This window comes from Camellia sinensis, chromosome 7 (genome assembly GCF_055761805.1).
Source record: "Camellia sinensis isolate YWXY chromosome 7, ASM5576180v1, whole genome shotgun sequence".
NCBI classification, from domain to species: domain Eukaryota; kingdom Viridiplantae; phylum Streptophyta; class Magnoliopsida; order Ericales; family Theaceae; genus Camellia; species Camellia sinensis.
In genome coordinates this window covers 25872967-25895103 of record NC_138967.1, presented here as the reverse complement: position 1 = coordinate 25895103, position 22137 = coordinate 25872967, and the positions used below count along the sequence as shown (strand labels likewise).

The following is a 22137-nucleotide window of genomic DNA, read 5'->3' as shown; positions in this document are numbered from 1 at the left end:
TCCCGTCACTTCTGACTTTCGAGTTCTGTCAAAGAGGGGCAACTGTAGACACCCCATTTTTGACCGACCTTAAGACTCAGACGTCACCGATTGAGCGCTTGGTGATGTTGCATAATGCGCTCGTTCAGAAGCTTCAGAGTTGCGGCCGTAAGCCCTGCCTCCAGACTTCCGAATCCTCTTTTGTGCTTTGCCTCGGTTTGCGAACCAGGCTCGGTTTTCTTTGTTTCTTTTCCTGAGGGGAGGGAGAGGTCCCGTAGACCATCTCTCAGTGGCCGTGTGCTACATTTGGCGGCCGTAGGCCATTTTGCCCATTTCGGAGTCCGGTTTCCGGTTTTTCAGGACCGTTGGCCGTGTGCCTCGGTTCGGGACCGCCTAACCATCTCCGTTTGCTCTGATTTTTTGGCGTACATCTTATTTAATCCCTTTTGAGGGACACTGGGGTCTGAGAAACCCACTTCGAGGTCGAATACCATTTTCGGTGTTTAACGGGCAGTTTCCGGGGCCCCGAACTACATGTTTTGGCCCCCGAACATTCGTTTTGCAACGGTTTTCGTTCATTTTTGGCAGGTACCTCTACTTTATCACTAGGAAGGTCACTGAAGGGTGGGAGGCCAGTAATTGTTGCAGCAACCAGTTATACATCCTCCGACGCCCTCCGACGCCCGTTTTTCACACTTCCGGGCTAATGTTGAACACCTTGGGGTCACATTCTTGAACTTTCAACCACATATTTGTGATGTACACACTTGGGAGGATCCTAAAAGTTGGTGGCCGGCCAGTATTTCCACCTGACCCTTTTGAACCCCTCCTTCCGGGCTAATGTTGAACACCCTGGGCCCACTTTCTTGAACTTTGAACCACATATTTGTGATGTACACACATGGGAGGACCCTAAAAGTTGGTGGCCGGCCAGTAATTCCACCTGACCCTTTTGAACCCCTCTTTCCGAGCTAATGTTGAACACCCTTGAGCCACTTTCTTGGACTTTTAACCACAGGGTTGTGTTAAGGACACATGGGAGGACACCATCATGTGGTGGCCGGCCACTAAATCTGCTTGACCCTTTTGACCCCTAGCCGGCCGGCTAGGGGGTGTGGCCGGCCGGCCACCTGCAACCAAAATAACTGGCCGGCCGAGATCCTCACACTGTTCACTTTACAGCTGTATAGCTTTATCCCCCAGAAAATATCAATATCCGGGGGATATTTTGTGGGGGAAAGTTGGCCTCCTTTTCCCCCACCTTTACACCCCCTTTTTGGTCCTTATAACCAGCAAGCCATATCACATTTAGGGGTGAGAAAATTTGTTCTTCAAGCCTCAAGATCCATATCTCCCTCCATCCTTCTCATTTTCCTAAAAAACCTTAAGTCCTACACCTTGTTTTCTTCATCACCACCATGCTCTACCACCACCACTTCATTTCCAGCAACAAGGAGGGCTTCTCAAAGGCTAAAGGAGCTGCAAATTGGTCCAAGAAGCAACAAAAGCTTTGGTCTTCAAGGGTGAGTAACATTTCTCCTCTTTTGACCCTCTTTCTTGATCCATTTGTAAGCCCTATATGCTTATTGTTTCAAGCTCCGGCCCTAACTGAAAGTGGCCTTCTTTTGAGCTCATTTTCACTTTTCATCAAGGACTCAACCCTGTTTGAGTCCTCCATGATGCACTTGCTTCATTGATCCTCTTATATGTCATAATCTTGCATGCTATTTTTGGCCCATGAGTAATCTGTTTTTGAGCATGATGTAATCTGTAAATGTGCTTATTTTGGGCCCTTCTTCAACATTGTTGAAGGGCCCCTCACCATTTGATGCCTCCATGTGCCACTTGTAGTTATATCCCTTATTTGGCCCCCATTTTTGCATAAATTGGCAGCCCCCCTTGCTTCTGTTTTTGGCTTTTTCACAGAACTGAAAGTGGCCTTATTTTGGCCTATACTTCATGTTTCATTAACATTTTTTTTCTGTTTGGTGATTATTTTGTATACTTCATGTTATAGCACCTTTTGAGCCTCAATCTTGTGCCTTTTTTTTAGCATGTTTGTATATTGATTTGAGGTTTTCCATATACTGTAAACATTCATATTTTTGGTCTCTCTTCAATGTTGTAGAAGGAAATTTTGCAGTTTGGATTTTGCTTATATCACTTGCGTCATTACCCCTCTCTTGGCCCCTATTCTTGCATGCCATTTTTGCCCTACCTATGCTTGCTGTTTGGCCATGTTTATAACTGTGAAAGTGCCTTTTTTGGGACTGCCTAGCTTCTGTCTTTGCATTACATGTCCATATCGTGCATGTTTGGCATAGCTATAGGCCATTTCGGGTGCCTAAATTCGCATTTCTGGACTATTCCATGCATTTGGTGTCATTTCGCCTCATTTCGGGACTGTTTTACCCCATATTTCATTGCTGAAATTCTATTAGAATGATTTCTTTCCATTTCTATGTCATTGCATCGCATTCTACCATTGCCTCGGTTTGCGTGCCCGTGTGCACGCATTTCGAGGCACTTCGTTTTCATCTGTCGGCATCCTATGTGAGTGCGGCTGAGGCTCACTCATGTTGGTATAAGCCCATATCATGTTTTCATGTCATTTTCATCGCATTCTGCCATTGCCACGGTTTGCGTGCCCGTGTGCACGCATTTCGTGGCACTTCGTTTTCATCCATCGGCATCCTATGTGAGTGCGGCTGAGGCTCACTCATGTTGGTATAAGCCCATATCATCTTTTCATGTCATTTGCATCGCATTCTACCATTGTCTCGGTTTGCGTGCCCGTGTGCACGCATTTCGAGGCACTTCGTTTTCATCCGCCGGCATCCTATGTGAGTGCGGCTGAGGCTCACTCATGTTGGTATAAGCCCATATCATATTTTCATGTCATTTGCATCGCATTCTACCATTGCCTCGGTTTGCGTGCCCGTGTGCACGCATTTCGAGGCACTTCGTTTTCATCCGTCGGCATCCTATGTGAGTGTGGCTGAGGCTCACTCATGTTGGTATAAGCCCATATCATGTTTTCATGTCATTTGCATCACATTCTACCATTGCCTCAGTTTGCGTGCCCGTGTGCACGCATTTCGAGGCACTTCGTTTTCATCCGTCGGCATCCTATGTGAGTGTGGCTGAGGCTCACTCATGTTGATATAAGCCCATATCATGTTTTCATGTCATTTGCATCGCATTCTACCATTGCCTCAGTTTGTGTGGCCGCGTGCACGCATTTCGAGGCACTTCATTTTCATCCATCGGCATCCTATGTGAGTGTGGCTGAGGCTCACTCATGTTGGTATAAGCCCATATCATGTTTTCATGTCATTTGCATCGCGTATACCATCGCCTCGGTTTGCGTGCCCGTGTGCACACATTTCGAGGCATCTCATTTTCACAGCATTGTGCATACTAGGTTGTATCTTAGATCGCATTCTGTCATCTTCTCGGTTTGCGTGCCCGTGTGCACACATTTTGAGGCATCTCATTTTTATAGCATTGTGTATGTTAGGATTGTATCTTAGTTGCATTTCATGCATGTCGTGCATATTGCATCGTGTCCGGGATAGGAGTTAGCCCGAGCACGGGAAACGAGATACATTCCGTACTCCGAGTGACGGGATGTGTCTCAATTTCCCAGTCATCGACATTCCGGATCATCCATGATGGAGTTAGGTTTTATTGTGTTTCATGTGCATTCATCCTATATTGAATTGTGCATTTCGATTCCTCGGCCATCATGCCTCGGTATACGTGATTGGTGGCACGAGGATCGAGGTATGCATATATTTGTGAAATACATTGCTATGCCCCTTTCCTGCTCTCTGTTGCAGCAAAATCAGGAATCAGCAATTTTTCGGGACTTGGCACGCATTTCAAGAATAACTGCTAAACAGAGGCTAATTGGGGCATCCCGGTGGATTTCCGCGCAAGACAACCCGGACATGCATCATCCATCAGAAGCGAGGCAGTCCCTGGCTTGCACGCTAGTTTTATTTATTTTCTTAGTTAATTTGTTAATTAATTAGGAATTTGTATATTATTTGGACTGTAATATTCTTTTATTCGGGACTGTATATTTATTCGGACCCTCCGAGCGAGGGCATAACTGTAATAAGTGTGCGTGAGTGTGATGTATGTCTTCCAACCCCACGTCTTTCTCCCTTTTATTTATCTGCTTAGGATGGTTAGATTAGGGCATATTTAGATTAGCATACAGTATGACAGCATGTTTGCATCATTCATCTGTATTACATGCACCGGGCTCGGCGCATCATACTAACTGCATTTGTATTTCAATTCCAAATTGAATACATGTTAGTTGTAACATCTCATATGCCATGTTTAGAATAGCCGACCCTGCTATAGTTGCATTTTGCATGTGTTGCATTAGGCATTTCTGTATACTTAGGATTCATGCATGATTTCTAATGAGTTTCTGTTTTGGCTTGGAGTACTCGGTAAGCTTTATGCTTTAGCATCCTTGCATGCGTGTGAGTGAATACCATGATAGCATGCTTACCATGAGGCTAAATGCTTATTTGATATAACTGCCTGAATGCCTGTGGGTGAAGGTTGGGTTACTTGGGCTGGAATGAATCATCAACTGTTTGTTTTAAGCCCACTAGATAGTGGCAAAGCCATCTTTTCTAAAGCCCACCTGCGGGTGGCAAAATCTGCATTTTAAGCCTACCTGCGGGTAGCAAACCATTTTCAAATAGCAAACATGAAATGTTTTGTTCCAATTCAGGCGACTCAGTCTATACTTGTATGCTGCGCGCATCACATAGTAACCTAGGCTAATAACCGGAATAAGAACTCACAATGTTTTCAAAAATAGATATCATGGTTAGTAGAGGCCGATCTTTGATCGGGCGAGCGGGGGTGCTCACGAAGCGACCTTCCCCAATCGTACCCAAGTTCCCGAGCCGAGGCAACTTTGGTGATGACAGGACACGTGGCCTTTTGGCACCGAGTCAGGGTTTCCTAAATTTCCCAAAATAAAATATTTAGGTGGCGACTCTGTATCTGGCAAAGCAGTCCATGTTTGGCACTTCTTTCAAAAATCTATTTTTTTCTCAAAACGATTTGCCGGATTTGGACTCTTTGGTTCAGACTTAGAACAGTGACTACAAAGTCGAGTCCGAGCTGTAGCGAGGCCCCCCCGCGGGCTTGTTACACATGGCTTCAATGGTTTACTGGAGATTACAGATCAAATCTTCCATACCTGAGGGGTATTGATTCATCTGAATAGGCGAGTAGTCCCTTGCTGACCTAGTTGCAGAGGTTTGATCCTGACTGGATACGGGTGATTGCTGAACTGGTGAATTATGCCGAACTCTCCTCCATTTCGTAACCGGTGGGAGTGAAGCAAACACAGGTTGTCTCCTGAAAAAATCCCCGGATCTGTAAAGTCTCCTCTCATGAGTCCAGAGTGCTTGGGGGGTAACTGAACTGTCCGAAGCAACAGTGATAAACTACCTTGCAAAAAGAAATAAAGCAGAAGGAAAACAAAAATCAGAAACCGCACAGCACCTCAGCTCAGATGTTAACCATACATAGTTATAATCATAAGCTGTAGAACTGCACTCAACATTGATTTCTAACCCTCCCCCCCCCCCCCCCCCCAAAAAAAAAAAAACAAAATCTAATACCCAAACTTGCAACTGATACGTACATTCCAATAGAGTTTCAGTCCAAAAGCACATACCAGTTAAGTGAGATCCAAAACACCCCTATGAGGGGGTAGGGTTACCCTGTCCTAATTTCGTCAGGAACTAGGGTTCACTATTCAAGCAAAAGTGGCTTCACACAATCCTGTATTCGGGTGAGCAACATGTCCTAGTTTGGAACAGTCGCTACAGCTTTCGATATGCAACTAGGTCGATTGGTCAAAAAAGGGTACCCCAACAAGACTACCTAATATAACTCTCACACCTAACACCGAGAAGTGAAAGGAGGATCAACGGTATAGCAGTAGTCCAAATCCAAAGGTTGTGTTCCCATCGTGGTAGAGCCCGCGACCAGTCAGCCTTTTGGCAAGCTTTTCCATGCAAGCCTCCGGCAAACCGTCCAGGAATAGCAGATGGCAAACACAGTAACTTAGGCACACCAATACAAATGCAAATGCAAAGAAACACATAAGTGTAGATAAAATGTCATATCATGAGTTCGAGTCAAGTTCTCTAAATCCCCACCAAAGTCGCCAGAAATTGTAGCTCGACTTTTTCGCGCCCCTTTCGGGAACTCGAAAGAAGCCCTACAGTTTGGACTCCCATGGTTCTGAATCTAATCTCACAAGTGCAATGTGAAATTGATAAACACCAAAGAGTCCAAATCCGACAAATCGTTTGGAAAATTGATTTTGAATCACATATGCCAAAATTGGCCTACTTTGCCAGATACAAAGTCGCCACCTAAATATTTTATTTTGGGGAAATTTAGGAAACCTATGACTCGTGCCAAAGGCCACGTGTCCGTCATTACCAAAGTTGCCTCGACTCGGGAACTTAGGTTCGAGAGGGGAAGGTCATGAATTGAGCATCCTTGCTTGCCCGATCAAAAATCAGCCTTTACTAATCATGATATGATTTTTATCAACATTATGTGCTCTTGTTCCGGTTATTAGGCTAGCATTACTATGTGATGCGCACAAGCTAATGTAGACTAGTTTTCCTGAATTGGAACAATTCAATTTCATGTTTGTTTTACAAAAAAGGATTTGATTTTGCCAGTTCAAGTGGGCTTAAAGTTTGCGAATTTGCCACTTAACAAAGTGGGCTTAAACGTCCATTTATTGAATCGTTCCAATTCAAACAACAAGCCTTCATCCACAGGCATCCAAGCAGTTCAACAAGTAAACATTTAGCCTCATGGCAAGCATGCTAGTCATGGCAATCACTAACACTCATGCAAGTATGCTAAACCACTAAAACTCATCTACTATTCCAAGCCAAGAAAAGAAACTAGTTAGAAAAATGCATGTTCCTAACTATGCCAAAATGTCTAATGCAACGCATGTAATAATGCAATTAATAGGCTCGGCTACTAATATGGCATACGAATCAATTTTGATAACATGCGGTCTAAGCATGTATTCATCGAAGTATTAAAATAACAATGCAGTTTGAATGATATGTCGAGCCTCGGTGCATGCAAAACTAAATGAATGTATGCAAGCATAAGGTATACTAATTGAAACATGTTCCTAATCTAACCATCAAAAGTAGGTAAATAAAAGGGAGAAAGACGTAATGTTGGAAAACATACACATTATTACAACATTATGCTCTCATGAAGGAGAGTCCGAATGAATAACTAAGCTAAGCTAATTATTACAAATCAAAATGAATAACTAATTTAACTAATTAAACTAATTAACTAATTATTACAACAACAAATGAATTAATTAGCTAACTAACTAATTAAATAATTACAAAACAATTGCAACTAATAATTGAACTAAGTAATTAAACTAAGCCAATTAGTTACTTTACCTCGGGAAATGATGAATGTGCATTCGCATGCTCAAATTCCACCCGAAAAGACCTCCGTTTTGCTCTCAAAAGCCTCTGTTTGCACAATTGAACACTTCCAGAACAATTTTGCTCCACCTTACTAACATTCTGCTGAGATTTGCATCAGTGGCCCCACTGGTGAAGATTGCCGGCCTCCTGCCGGCCATGAAAGTGGTTTGCCGGCCATGGAAAGTGGCCTGCCGACCACTAATGCATTGGTTCATCTTGCTGCAACAGAGGACAAACAGAGCATATACAGGGTATTTTCAAGGATTGTTTGCACAATTCACCGCTCATTTTCATCAGCAAATCCAACGAGTGATGAACTTAAGTCACAAACCACCAATTCAAGCAACTTCATTGCATGATGGCTTGTGATTCAAGATGTGCAAGTTCAATAAATGCAAAAATGAGACACAAACCTCCTCCCTTTCATGAAAGATCAAGGGAAGAAGATGACCTTGGAGACTTGGATCATTTCATCACTAACAAGTATGAAATGGGCCAAGTTCCATGTGTTCAATTAACATCCGATTGAACACACCAAGACACAACCAAATTCTTATCTTTGCTCACTTTTAGTCCCAAATTTTAGTTACTCATTTTAACTTACCAACCATTCTTTAATCCAATTAAGTCCATTGGGTGAATAAAGTCCTCTAATGGAAAGAGGACTCAAAACACAAGTTGCTTTGGGTATGAAAGAAGTATCATACCATTGGCAATGAACCCCCTAAGGGATTAAACCATTAAGTATGAAACCTCAATTTCACACTTAAGCAAACAAGTGACTTGAAACCACTTTCAAAGCAAAATTAAAAGCCAAGAAAGAGGGAGGTTGCAAAGATGATTAGTGCTAAAATTAAGTGTGAAAAAGCACCAAAACATGCAATCAACTCAAACAAGTGGTGTCTAAAGGCCTAAAACACCAAGCTTGTGAGGACTATTACACTACAACTATGCAATATAAGACTCAAATGCAATAACCAACCCAAAACAAAGTTAGAATAGTCCAAATTAGAGGTTAAAACATGCTGGAATAAAGCTACAACAAGCTAGAAAAATAAGCTAACATATAGAGCTAACTAGAATAGCAAACACGACATAAGGAGGGGAGGCTAACCCCTCCAATTTTGAACTTCAAAACCTTATTTTTACCACTTAAAATACTCTGAAAATCAGTGTTTAAAGGCCCAAAAAAAGATGGTTTGAAAATGGGAAACAAAGGTGAAATGGTCTTAACAACAAGAAATAAAGAGGGGTGAACCACCCCCTAACCTTAAATGGCCAAAAACGCCAATTTCAGCCCACAAAAACAAAGTTTTTTACAGTTCAAAAACAGCCCAAAACATTGAGAAAGAGATAGAAAAACAAGTATGCAAAATAAGCTAAAAAAGCAAATATTATACCTCTCGAAGAGAAGAGTAACTCTAAGCAAGAATTCAAGCCAAAACCAACTTCAAGAGCTAAAGAAGGTCTCAAGGAACCTCAACTCAAAGGTGATCAACTTTGGTTGAGGAAGTATAGGCAAGAGTGTAGTGTAAGTAGGCAAAAGTGTAGAGAATTTGTAAAGAGAGAGGAAAATTTTTGAGTCTAAAATTTTCTAACCCCAAAACACCAGAGAGGGGGTCCCTATATATAGAAAACATGAAATTTCTACAAGGAGATTCAGCCCTCCACGTGTGGACAGATGCATGCATCTGTACAAACAACTGGCATAAAATATCTGCAGAAAACACTAGTGGTCAGCCAACCATCAGTGGTGGCCGGGCAACCATCACTGGTGGCCGGCAAGCCACATCAGTGGCCGACAACCTGTAGGGATGGCCGGCAGGCCATTAGAGGTTGCAGGCTAGAAAGACCAAGGCATGGTCCAAAAATGGGACAAAAAGGATGCAGGACTTGAAAGGCTCAAAGTTGTGGCGTTTCACGGAGGACTTCAAGCGCTTGGTGAGCAAACAGACTCATCATCGATGTACCTGCAAAGACGTCCAAGTCATAAGGGCCATCAAAATGGGGTGCCTACAGTTACACTGTTCAAAAAAATGTTAAGTTTCTTAATAAGGAACACTTTGAATAAATTAATGAAAATGAATGAATGAATGACTTGAAAATGAATGAATGACTGTATGAATACATGCATGTTTGAATATATGTGCAAATATACGTATAACTATATGTATATAAGGGTGAGGGCCTTAGGCCGCAGTATTATTACCCCGGGCGAGGATGTAGGCCGCAGTATTCTAACCCTCGGTCGTAGGTATAGACCACAGTATTTAAACCCCCGGGCGTGGGTGTAGGCCGCAATATTCAAACCCCCGAGATAAACTGCCAGTAAATCCTGATAGTTTGATTTAATCTCCATCAAGTCCTATTGAAAATAAGTCCTAGTACAATTGTCGCATGTCGCTAAAAATTAACAATTAGTGACTTTTTTTTTTGGTCACGATTTTAATAAATTGTCGCTAAATCTTATAATTAGTGATGTTTTTCTGTGAAGAATTTTTCAAACTGTCGTTGAAAGTTGAAAATTAGTGTTGTGACAAACTTATCAAATTGTCACTAAAAATTAACAATTAGTGACGCTTTTTAATAGTGTATGATAAGAAAAGGTCATTAATTATAGAATCTATTAGAGAATAAGTTCATTTAATGGGACGTACACATAAGTCCCCCTTTTAAATTATTAATTGGCAGGACTTTTGTTTTATTTTTTTTTAAATTTAATTTTTAATAATAAATTTATCTTATGTATATATATATATATTTTTTGCAATTGTTTTTTATTTTGTGTCAATTATATGTTTACTTTTTAGTTGAGGTTCTGGGACCATTTCAATTTTTATTGGCTACATGTTTGTTATACTGTATCTTTCGTGTTTAGTCCTAGAGGGCTGTCTCTTATGCATTGAAGTAATACAAAGAAAAAGCAATAACTAATACTACTATAGTATCTCAATTTTCCCTGCAAATTTTTTTACAGGTCATTTGACTTGGAAAATGCTTTGGCATCTCACACAAAGGCCAAGCACAGTGCTAGACAATACATGGATTTAAAGAGAGAGCTTTTGGGTTTTGATTGGAAAATCTATGCTCAATCTATTAGGTAATTTTTATAACACTAAACTTTACTGGCTAATAACTTTTTATATTGTGAGTGTTAATGTCAATTTGGTATGAATATAAAATTGTGGAAAGGTTCTTTCTTTGAAGAATGGTTAATTTTTCGATAAAGATTTCATGGATTCACTTCATAGATTGCATGAAGGAATCTCCAGTGCCCAATTGTAGCATTATTAATCAAGATTAGTTTTCTTTCTTGGAAGTCTATTTTACTTTGAGTGTTGCTCAGGGTGCTCGTCGTGCTCTGTCGCAGTTATATACAAATGATGAATTTACAAAATTCTATTAAACCTAAACTAATTTTAAAGCATCTTTCTAGTTCTATAAGAAAAAAAAAAGAAAAGAAAAAAAAAGAAGCTTTGGCTCTTGTTTTTGTATGAAATTAAACACAGTTGATGGAGTAATTTTGAGAGAAATGAGAACCACTGAACGGAGCATTATAGCGTTATATGTTATCTCCTCATTTCAGTTTGTTTGAGAACCATGAATTGTGTAATGAAGAACAAACATTAAGATAAATTCATTGTGCCTTTCTATATTTTTATGTCTTTAGCTTCATACATTCACTGCTACCTCATGGATATTTTTTTTATTATTATTTATCCTATAATGGCGATGATATTGAAGGCATTTCTTAGGCTGTTTTGGTTCCTTCTGTGTCTGTTGATCAACTCCTGGGGCGTTATTACTCAAAAAGCAACCAGATAGGCTTGAATAGTTAATGCCTTCACTTTTATCAGCAAGTTAAGCTTTACTTTGCAAGTTAATGTAGCATTTCTAATATATGACTGAATAGTTTTGTATGGTCCCGGTGTCCCACATCGGGAATGGAAGGGGAGTTCTCGGGTGTTAAAATCCCTAACATAACTCTCTAGTTAAGCGTGCTTAGGCTGGAGTAGTTCTGGGATGGGTGACACACCGGGAAGAACAAATCCGTGTGGGCATGGCCTAAAGCGGACAATATTGATGACAGGTGAAAGGTTAGGGCATTACAAGTTTGCTATGCTTATGCTTTTGAGTTTCGACTTTGAGAAATTTAAAATTTTTATGATTATGCATTTGGGTTTTGGAGTAGGACAGGTAACCACCGATCAACAAAATAAATAAGTCTATTGTGGCACCCTCCTAACCAAATACTCTCATACATTATGAGTAATTTTTTCTTATTTTGCATAATTGTTGTGGTTTGTTCAATATTCATGCAATAGATTTCTTGTTATGTTAGTTCTTATATATTTTTATATTTGGGGACTCTCTTGATCCAAAAGGAGGTGAGCTTGCTTTAGGGTGTTGACAAGAACGTGAAAAAGCTTTCAATCCCTCTTTCTACAAGCAATGAGACTAGTAATTGCCCCATCATCTGGTATGGATCCAATGACTTTTCCTTATCAATTTTTATTTTTGTCAATACTTATTCATAAGGGTAACATTAGTGTGAATTGGTTACTACTATTATTAATATTTCAGAATTTGAAAATTTTCTCAATATTTAGTTTTGTATTGGTATTGCAAAACCTATGAAAGAGAAGGATGACAAATCCTATATTTCTTCTATTACAGTGTATGTTTCTTATGAAATTGTTGTTCATAGTTTGGTATGAGTTGTGAGATTTATGTGATTTGATTAATTAGAACTTGCTTTCGATGAAATTGGATCGTGATTTTAACACTTAGAGTAAGGTATGATGTTCTTACACAATATGAAGTCAATATTCACAAGGATTCATAATTATATATATATATATATATGAATAAAAAAAAAAAAAGAAGGCATAGTTTCTCTCTTTCTCTCTATGTCATTTTTCATGCACAGATGGTGTGGCTGGTAATCGCATGATAATGCATGTAAGTTATGGTATTAAAATAAAATTGGGACTTAATAATACTTTTTACTGTGAAACTCTGCAAGAGGCAATCAAATGCAATGCTCATAGCTGCCTGTTCGAACTCTATCGGCAATGCCTAGGCGGCAAGCTAAGATAGCCACATTGGCATTGATTCTTGCTTGAAGTGGGCTTGTTGCTTCTCACTTTACATTTCTTGGATACCTAATAATCCAAAACCAACAAAAACCCTAAAGTTGTAGGACAATCTGAAATTGTGTTTTGATAATGTTGTTAGGTATCCAAAATTTTGATATTCGAATTTTTTTTTTTTCCCCAGATTTGTTTTAGTTGCAATGTATAGATAAATTGTTGCAGTGAAATTTTTTTTTACTGTTATGAGCTGTATCTGGTGTTGGTACCTTTCATGTATATATATATATGAGCATACTTTTACTTACATGTTTAAATTAATTTATTAAGTGCTTGCAATTGATATTTTTGTTGGAACAAATGCATATATAATTTTTATAATAAATAATTAATTGTGACAAATGTCATTGAAGACTATTTGCAACGGTAACAAGATGGTCGGTAAAACATAGTAAGTATTTTTTATCTTTTATTTTTTTATTTTATTTTATTTTATTTTGCAATGGCAAAATATTAGACATAATAAGTAGGTTAGGCAGTCGCAAATAATTTGCAACCGCTACTTTCAAAAAGTATTTGCCACCCCTATATTTGCATCTCTCATTTGCCGTCACATGGGCCGTAGCAAAATTTTAGGGTAAATTACATTGACACCCCCCAAGGTTTATGTTTATTACAGTTTCCCCCTCACCTTTTCAAAATTGCATCCCCTTCCCTGAGGTTTAAAGTTTCATTACAGATTGTTCCCTCCAGCAATTTAATTTTTTTAAATACTAATTTTCCCTCAGTGGGTAAATTACATTGACACCCCTCACATTTTAGAAATTACAATCCCCTCCCCAAGGTTTAAATTAGCATTACCAATTACCCCCTCGGTTAGTATTAGTTGAAAAAAAAAACATTAAAAAAAATAATTGGAAAAAAAATTTATTTCAAAAAAAAAAAATAATTGAAAAAAAATTTTGTTAGTCAAATTTTTAAATTTCTATTTAAAAACCAACGTAAGATAAAAATTACACTGACACCCCTTGAGGTTTATATTTATTACACTCAAAAGATAAAAATTATATAAAAATGATAATTATTTTTTATTTTTTATTTCTTAACCAAATTAATTTTTAATTTTTAAAAAATAATTCTAAAAATCAAACCATACATAGCCTAAGAATCTTTTGATAAGTCATTTCTTACGTTAGTAACTTATTTAATTATTGTCACGCCCCCAAAATAATATAATAAAGATAACTCATATGCAGAATAAATATGAGAAACAACATACTTTCATATATCAGAATTCACTGTTTAACAACCAGTTAAATATCATATAGGCTTACATGTTTCCAAGTCACTGCTTGGTTACACAAATTGAGTCTCCCTCATTACATCTTAAGCCCTTGTCTTTACAAATAACAAACATACGCACATAAAACATAATTAAGAAGCTCTTGCTTCCCAAAACTCCATCCACGCTATTGCCTTGGAGGAAGCATCTCTCCTGTACCTGAAAATGGTATTCCCATATAGGGTGAGCCAACAGTCCAGTAGAAATAATCTAACACAATTTATTAGGTTTGGCAAAGGTATAAATACCACGTACATAAACAATACCGATCCTGAAACATTCACAAGACCTGCATATCCATATGCCACTAAGACCAACCTTATTCCATTTTCCTTTAATTTCATTTCCAGTTCATATATGCTACTCAATTCATGAGTTAAATTTGTTATCTTTCAACAATCAAAATGAGACTACAACTCAATGATTTTTCAATTATGCAAAACTCACATAAACACTTCAAACTTGTCATTTTACAGATATTTCATCCGAAGGAATCAGCACCCATTTATATATAAAATTTCAGGTCTTTCACCCATGACACTCCCGCCAACTTGCTTTAAATAGAGTCCATCCCCTTTCTCCTCCCAAACAAATATACATATGGAATGTATTTATAAACATAATCACATATGAAGTACAGCCCCTTTCTCCTCCCAATAAACATATATATATACAATGTATCTATAACATGGTCATATTCAATGATGCCAACAATGGGTTAGCATTAAATCACCTAATCCTCATGCAATTTCTACAACAATCATAGCTATCCTCTACCGATAGCCCAATGTAATTATTTTTGAAGAGATGTTCAATATCAAAATAAATAGTTCATTCAAAACTTCCATAGGTGAGATAATACATATCCAATATCACCATTTATAATCACAACCTTCCAATTTTATGTTTTCAATGTTAATCCTAATTTTTTTTATGCAAAATAATACTTTAATCAAAATTAGGGCAAAATCCCCCTTTCACCAAATATCAACCCAAACACCAAAATCAACTATTTTGGCACACCATGATCTTATATTCAAGTCTCATACTCGTTTACCTCATATTCATCAAAACCCCTCTTTTCATTTCACACCCCAATCCTAGATTTGTCCAAACCACAACCAAATCTCATCATCTATACACAATAGCAAATAACTAAGCTAAAAACCATATTAGAGTGTAGAAAATCCCTACCTCAAGTTTGAAGAAGAAACGAGTTGAAACCCCAAAATCAATGATGCCTAAACTCGATCTCCACCACACACAACGTAGCCCTCGCCTAGATAACCAACTTTGATGAAAAATTTGGATCTAAATCCCAATGGATTTGAAGAAATCAAAGATCTTGTGAGGTTTTTGGTAGGAAATGTAGAGAGAATGGAGAAGAAATGTTTTTAGAGAGAGATATATCTAAAATGTGACATTCAATCAGCCCAAAGAAAGAAGAAAAGGAAAAATTCCAGATCTACCTAACTTCCCGCACCTCCAGCTGCACGTGCCTTTTTAGCAGTGCGCTCAGCCCCCTGCCCTATTTTTCGCATGTGCGGCCTCATTCCCCGCACGTGCGGCCCTCTCCCGCACTCCAGACCGACCGAGCAGACAAGCAACTTCGAATGCGTTTTACATTTTTGTTTTGAGGGGCGCTGCCCCTCAACCCCGCCAAGGGGCGCTGCGCCCTGGACGCCCACGAGCTAACCGGGTAGCTCGACCCCCGCCAGGGCACTGCCCTTGGACCCGCCAAGGTGTGCTGCCTCCTAGACCCCCGCGAAGGGGTGCTGCCTCCTCGACCCCGACTAACCCAGACGAAGTGGCAAAACACAAAAAAAGGATCGAAACTGGGATCGCTATAATTATTTGTTAATTTTACAACATTTTTACCATGTGAGGCCTGTTTGGTAACTATTTTGTTTTCGGTTTTCAATTTATATTTACAAAAATTTTAAAAACTGTCGTAAAAACTTGTTTGATAATTTTTTTTAGTTTATAAATGGTTGTCTCGGTTTGCAAATTTGAGAAACAAAACATAAATTCAAAAAATAAGTTTACGTTGGTTTTTAAACGAAAATTTAAAAATTTGACTAACAAAATTTTTTTTCAAATAATTTTTTTTTTCAATGAATTTTTTTTCAACTAATACTAACCGAGGGGACAATTGGTAATGCTACTTTAAACCTTGGAAAGGGGATTGTAATTTCTAAAATGTGAGGGGTGTCAATGTAATTTATCCACTGAGAGCAAATTTAATATTTAAAAAAATTAAATTACTGAAGGGAGCAATCTGTAATGAAATTTTAAACCTCAGGGAGGGAAATGTAATTTCCAAAAGGTGAGAGGAAAAATTATAATAAATGTAAACCTCAGGAGGTGTAAACGTAATTTACTCAAAATTTTATATGACTGTATTTTTATTCTTTGTAACGACATGTAATAATTACAAAAAGTACTTTTCTTAATAGTGATGGATATACCGAATCAGGATCCCCTACTTGTATTTCCTCATTTCATTTCCTACTTGCAAGCTCATTGGGCCCACTTTTAGGCCCAATTTTGATAATCCAAACCGGTCTTACTTAAGATTTGTTCAGTATATCATACCTGTTAAAAATCAAGTTGATCGGATATCAGAAAATATGTGTTCGGAAAACCGTTTATTAAATTCTTTAAAAAAATAATTTTTAGTTCGAGTTTTCCGAGCACATGGTTTCTGATATCCGAGCAACTTGATTTTTTACAGGTATGATATACTAAACAAATTTTAAAATATGAACGGTTTGGATTATCAAAATTGGGCCTAAAAGTGGGCCCAATGGACTTGCAAGTAGGAAATATAATGAGGAAATGCAAGGAGAGGATCCTGATTCGGATATACCTGCCAATTCAAATTATTTATTTTTTAATATTTATTTTTCTTTGTTTGCTTCATGTCTACAAGTATTTTAAGAATAGAAAATAATTTATGAACTAATATATTTTATAGTGCACTCGGTTTATAGATTTAATTTTAAAAATTTCTAATCAAGGGTCAACCCTCCAACTTTAAGCTTATGCATAGTATGTTGGGTTTGAGGATTTTTTGAGTTAAAATAGTCAGAAAAAAATAAAACAATTTTTTTAATTTAATAATACAAAATATCACATCAAACTAAACCAAACTTTTTAATTCAAACTAAAATAATTAAAAAAATAATAATTTACTTTCCAAACGAAACCTAAGACACTTTATCCATAAAGAGTAATGCTAGAGACCCCAAATATTCTACCAAAAGTTTTACCAAATGTCTCACATGGGTGTGGGGCCCACACCCATGTGAGACATTTGGTAAAACTTTTGGTAGAATTTTTGGAGCCTCTAGCATTTTTGATCCATAAAACCAAAATATGCTGTGTCTTCTCTCTTTGTGATTTTCTCTCTCTCACTCTCAGTCCTCAAATCTCTTTCTCCGTTGTAGAAACCCTAAATCTCTCTCTGTCTATCTCTCTCTCTCTCTCTCTCTCTCTCTCTCTCATCCTCACTCTCCTCTCTCCTTACCTCTCCAACCTCCACTTCGTCGTCGTCCACCGATTCGCAAGCCTGACGTTCGCGATCGAACTCCTCGAGAACCTCCCTAAACCTCTCTACCAACGCATCCTCCGGAGACTTGATGGAAATTGGCACCAAATTGTCAGTCTCAACGTTGCTCAGAACGGTGCCGATGTCACCTCCAGATCTACTTCGCAGTTGAGGAACTGCAGATCTAAGAAGCAGAAATGTAGATCTAAAACCATTGACTCTGTTTTGTACCATCGGATTCTGCAATTGATGTCGCCGGAAGCGATCTCCTCTTGGACGACGACGTGGAACTAGAGAAAGGGGCCAAAAGGGCGAGGGAGAGAAAGGCGGCTGAGGCCCGCTGGCCACCGAAAGGGGTGTTTGAGGCCTCAAAATTTGTGCCACAGTACATGGAGATGCAGTAACGGTACATCTGGTACACTAGATTCCCTCTCTCTCTCTCGCCATTTTCATTCTTCAACATCATCAACAATCTGCTTGGTGAGCGTCGTGTTTAATATTATCGTTATTGTTGTTTCAGATCTGCAAGTTGATCATTATGCTTCTAAATAACACTACTTTTTCACAGATCACCCATCTCCATATCTGAGCCCCATTTTTGAAGGAAGAATTTGTACAGAGAGATTAAAATAAAATAAAAAATTGACAAAGCAATAATAGTAGGAAAATGCATGAGACCCCCAGTGGGGGTGCTGGGGGTCTCTTTTGATTGGCCAAAAACTGTTTTTTTTTTTTTTTTCTTTTTCTCCTCCATTGGCAGCCCCCCACGTGGAGGTGGGGATGCTGGGCGTGCTGCCGTACAGGGAATCCGAAGCACTACTCGTAATACTAATAGCAGCAGCAACAACAGCAGAAGCAGCAACAGTAGTAGTGGTGTTGTTGTTGATGATGATGATGATGATGATGAAATATATTGCAGTAGATTTTTGAAAAATTGACAAATAGTAGTGTCTTTAGACAGATCAAATATATTTTTTGGACAGATTTAAAAAAATTGACAGATGAAATATATATTTTGGATAGATGAATTTTTTTTTTCATATGTCAATTATAATTTTTTTTAATCTCTCAATTATTTTTCATCAAAAATTTGATGATGAAATATGTAGTGTTTAATATTATCTGTTCAAATTTAGAACAATAATAGAATTTGGACGGATCTGTTCTAACAGATTAAAAAATGATTTCAACAGATAGGAATTTTGAATAGATAATTTTCCCGTATAGGAGTTTTGAACTTATAGGGTCTGATTGAAGATTGTTTGTTAGAAAAATTTACAAATAGATTTAAACAGGTAAAGGAAAAAATTAAACAGATAAAACAATTTGGATAGATATTTGAACAAATAAGTGGAAGAAATTGAACATATATATATTTGAACTAATAGATATAAATTTGAACAAATAAATATAAATTTGAATAGATTGGCACCAAAAAATAAAAAAAAAAAATAGTAAAGAGATAAAAAAAAAAAAAAGTTAACCGATAAATTAAGGGGTAAAATTAGAAACAAAATGTCTTTCAAAACAAATGAAAGGACTTTTTATCAAACTATTTCACAAAAGGTACACTTCTCACCAATAAAAAATATTTGCTGGACCTAATGTCTTATATTCTATTTAGCTTGGATTTTTCAACAATTATCTCTATTATATATATATATATATATAAATTATTCACAGAAGTGTCATGCTATTATCAATTTTTTTTTCTTTTTTTGAAGAAAAAGAAAATGTGTACACTACAAACGATTATTCACACTAAATGAATTGAAGGCTTTATACAATATATAGTTTAACAATTAGATGCCTTATATTTTATTTGAGTATTGATACAGAGGCAGAAAATTTATACAGAAGATATACACTGCAAGAAATAACACATTTGTCGACCAAAAAATTGGTCGCTAAAAGGTCATTTTTAGTCGGCAAAAGTTATCTGTGATCAATTTTTTTGGTCGCTACTTTGGTCGCCAATTGAGGGTCAGCAAAAGTAATTCACGACCAAAATTTTGGTTGGTCGAGAAAAGTTGGATTTGCCAACTAAATTTTTTGTTGCTAAATATGTCATTATTGCGACTAATCCATTTTGTCGCTAAAACACTTTGGTCGCGAAAAGTGATATTTTTCCGACCAAATATCTTAGTCGCCAATTGTCACATTCCACGACCAAAAAGTTTGGTCGCCAATTGTGACATTCCACGACTAAAAAATTTTGGTCGCCAATTGCGACATTCTACGACCAAAAATTTTGGTCGCCAATGGTGACATTCTACGACCTCTTAGTTTGGTCTCCAATTGTCACATTCCACGACCAAAATAATTAGTCGCCAATTGTCACATTCCACGACCAAACATGTTTGTCGCCAAAAGAAATGTTTGCACAAGTAAAACTTTAGTCGGCAATAGACCTATTCGCGACCAAATCCTTTGGTTGCCAAAATTAATAATTTTAACAACTAATTATTTAGTCGCTAAATGTACTTGGTGATACACTGACTATTTTATTTAGTCGGCAAAAGTATAACTTATCTTTCCCGACTAATCAATTGGTCGCCAAAACTAGAAAAACAAAACCAAAATTTGGTTGCCAACATCCAACAAAATAAACCTGTAATTTATAATAATCCATCTAATTCATTCAATATAATCTGTAATTTGCAAAAATCATTCAAACCAACAAATAAATTGAATTATGAACATTCAACAAAATACATATATCAACCATTTCTGAACCTGTTTAATTAAAGTCAACAACTATTATAAGTTTTCATCCACAAGTAATTCCAAACTACATATTTCATCTAGCATAAAAATTTAAAGAAAAATGATTGGCGCCTCGACAAAGTGAGGCGCGAATGCCTCGACGCGTGTGATTCACGCTCTACGCTCAGCCCTCTTTTCTACTTCACTGTATTCAACCCCACAAAATAGAACAAACCCATTAACAAAGGCTCATACCCAAAAATGAAGCTTCAATCTCTCTCTCTACTGATTCGGTCCACCAAGTAGACTGAATTCAGCCAACCCATTGGCCGGCGGTGGAGGGCTTCCGGCGTTTTTCGGCGACGTTGCTTTGTTTACCGAAGCCCTAGATCGTAATATCTCCTCCATTCCCAAGCCCTAGATCCCCAAATCTCCTCCATTGACAACGAAGAAAAGGTCAAATTTTTGGAATTTTTTTTATTAATCCTTTTCCAGCGATGTTGCTGTGTGATTTTTCAAAAAACTGTTGCATTTTTAAATCTATCCATTATTTTTTGTTTTTCTTGCTTTGTTCTGTTTTGTGTCATACAAAGCTCAAACCTAGGTCTTCAAAAAAATGTTATCAATTAACCAATTTCACCATCTAAAAATAACAAAGCATAATTTTTAAACATGCCTCGATAACATGTTTGGACATGTTTTGGACGTGTGAATTTCCCATGTTCTGGACATTTTGTTTCATTGTTTCATTGTGAACCCCACGGTTGAGGCATTTTATCAATGAAGACCTAGGTTCATTTCATGTTCCGGACATGTTCAAATAGACTTGTTAGTAATTTAAACATGCTGAAATGTGTTGTCATTTTGGAAGAAAAATCAACCTATTGAAATGATGAATTGAAGGCATGTGTGAGAATTGAAAGTGTATGATAAAATGCCTCAATAAAATGCTTTGTGCTTCCATGGGCCATTTCACATTATTACAGTTGTTTTTGTTTTTGCTGACTAATGTACTAATTATATATGAAAATGCTAGTGTTAGGAGTAACATGTCAATGGCTTACACCTCGACTAGTTCAAGCAACGATGGTCGCCTTTTTGAAAATCAATGTTGCAAATGTGAGAAAAAAGCGGCCGTTAAGATATCAGACTCACTGAAAAATCTAGGGAGGCTTTACTTCAAGTGTGCAGATGGCAAGTGCGATTACTTTGCATGGTGGGCGCCTACTAGCCAGCATGGCAATGAATCAAATATCCAATGGAGACCTAATCCCAGCCATAGGAACAATGAAGATGAGTGGAGGAATGATTTTGAAAGAAACCATGAAGCTTTGGACAAATTGGAGCGAAGATTGGAGTGGCTTGAGGCAAATGTAGGAACTATGAAATTCCTTACAATGGCAAGCATAGTGTGTAGTGGTTTTAACATGGTAATGCTTGTAATTTGTTTAATGTTAAAATGAATGTTGTAAACTTATACGTTTGGTGTTCAGAGTTTTAGAGAGTTCTTGGTTTGGGTGTATAAGTTATTATGCTGGTTTTGTGTTCTTGAACCATCTATGGCAAAGCAATAGTGGACTTTTTGTTTGGGTGTAAATGTTATTTGGCTGGTTTTGTGTTGTTAAAACCATAAAAATAGATCTGTGTTGTTAAACAGTGGAGTTTTCTCACTCAATTAATAGATCTATGCTTAGCATAAACCATAAAAATAGGGGAAAACTACATAAAATCAAGGTCAATCAAACCTTCAAAGGTAATTAAAGGAGAACTAACTTTTGTGTCTTTCTCTAGTGTTGCTTTTGCTGAACTCATGCCTCCACCATAACTGTGTATGATAACAATTTAAAAATATGCACTGTCGCTCATGTTTGATACAGTATAAAGATAAGACTCTCATCCATCAAATAAATTTATAGTATGGAAACAAGAACA

The 22137-nt window shown here is 37.6% G+C and overlaps 1 long non-coding RNA gene across 1 annotated transcript; it reads left to right on the top strand.

Moving 5' to 3' along the window:
• Nucleotides 1–17346: 17346 nt before the first annotated feature.
• LOC145795007 (uncharacterized) lies at nt 17347–21800 on the top strand. The gene is made up of 2 exons (XR_014335076.1): nt 17347–17979; nt 21242–21800. It is a non-coding gene; the product is annotated as an uncharacterized LOC145795007 (long non-coding RNA).
• Nucleotides 21801–22137: the final 337 nt, after the last annotated feature.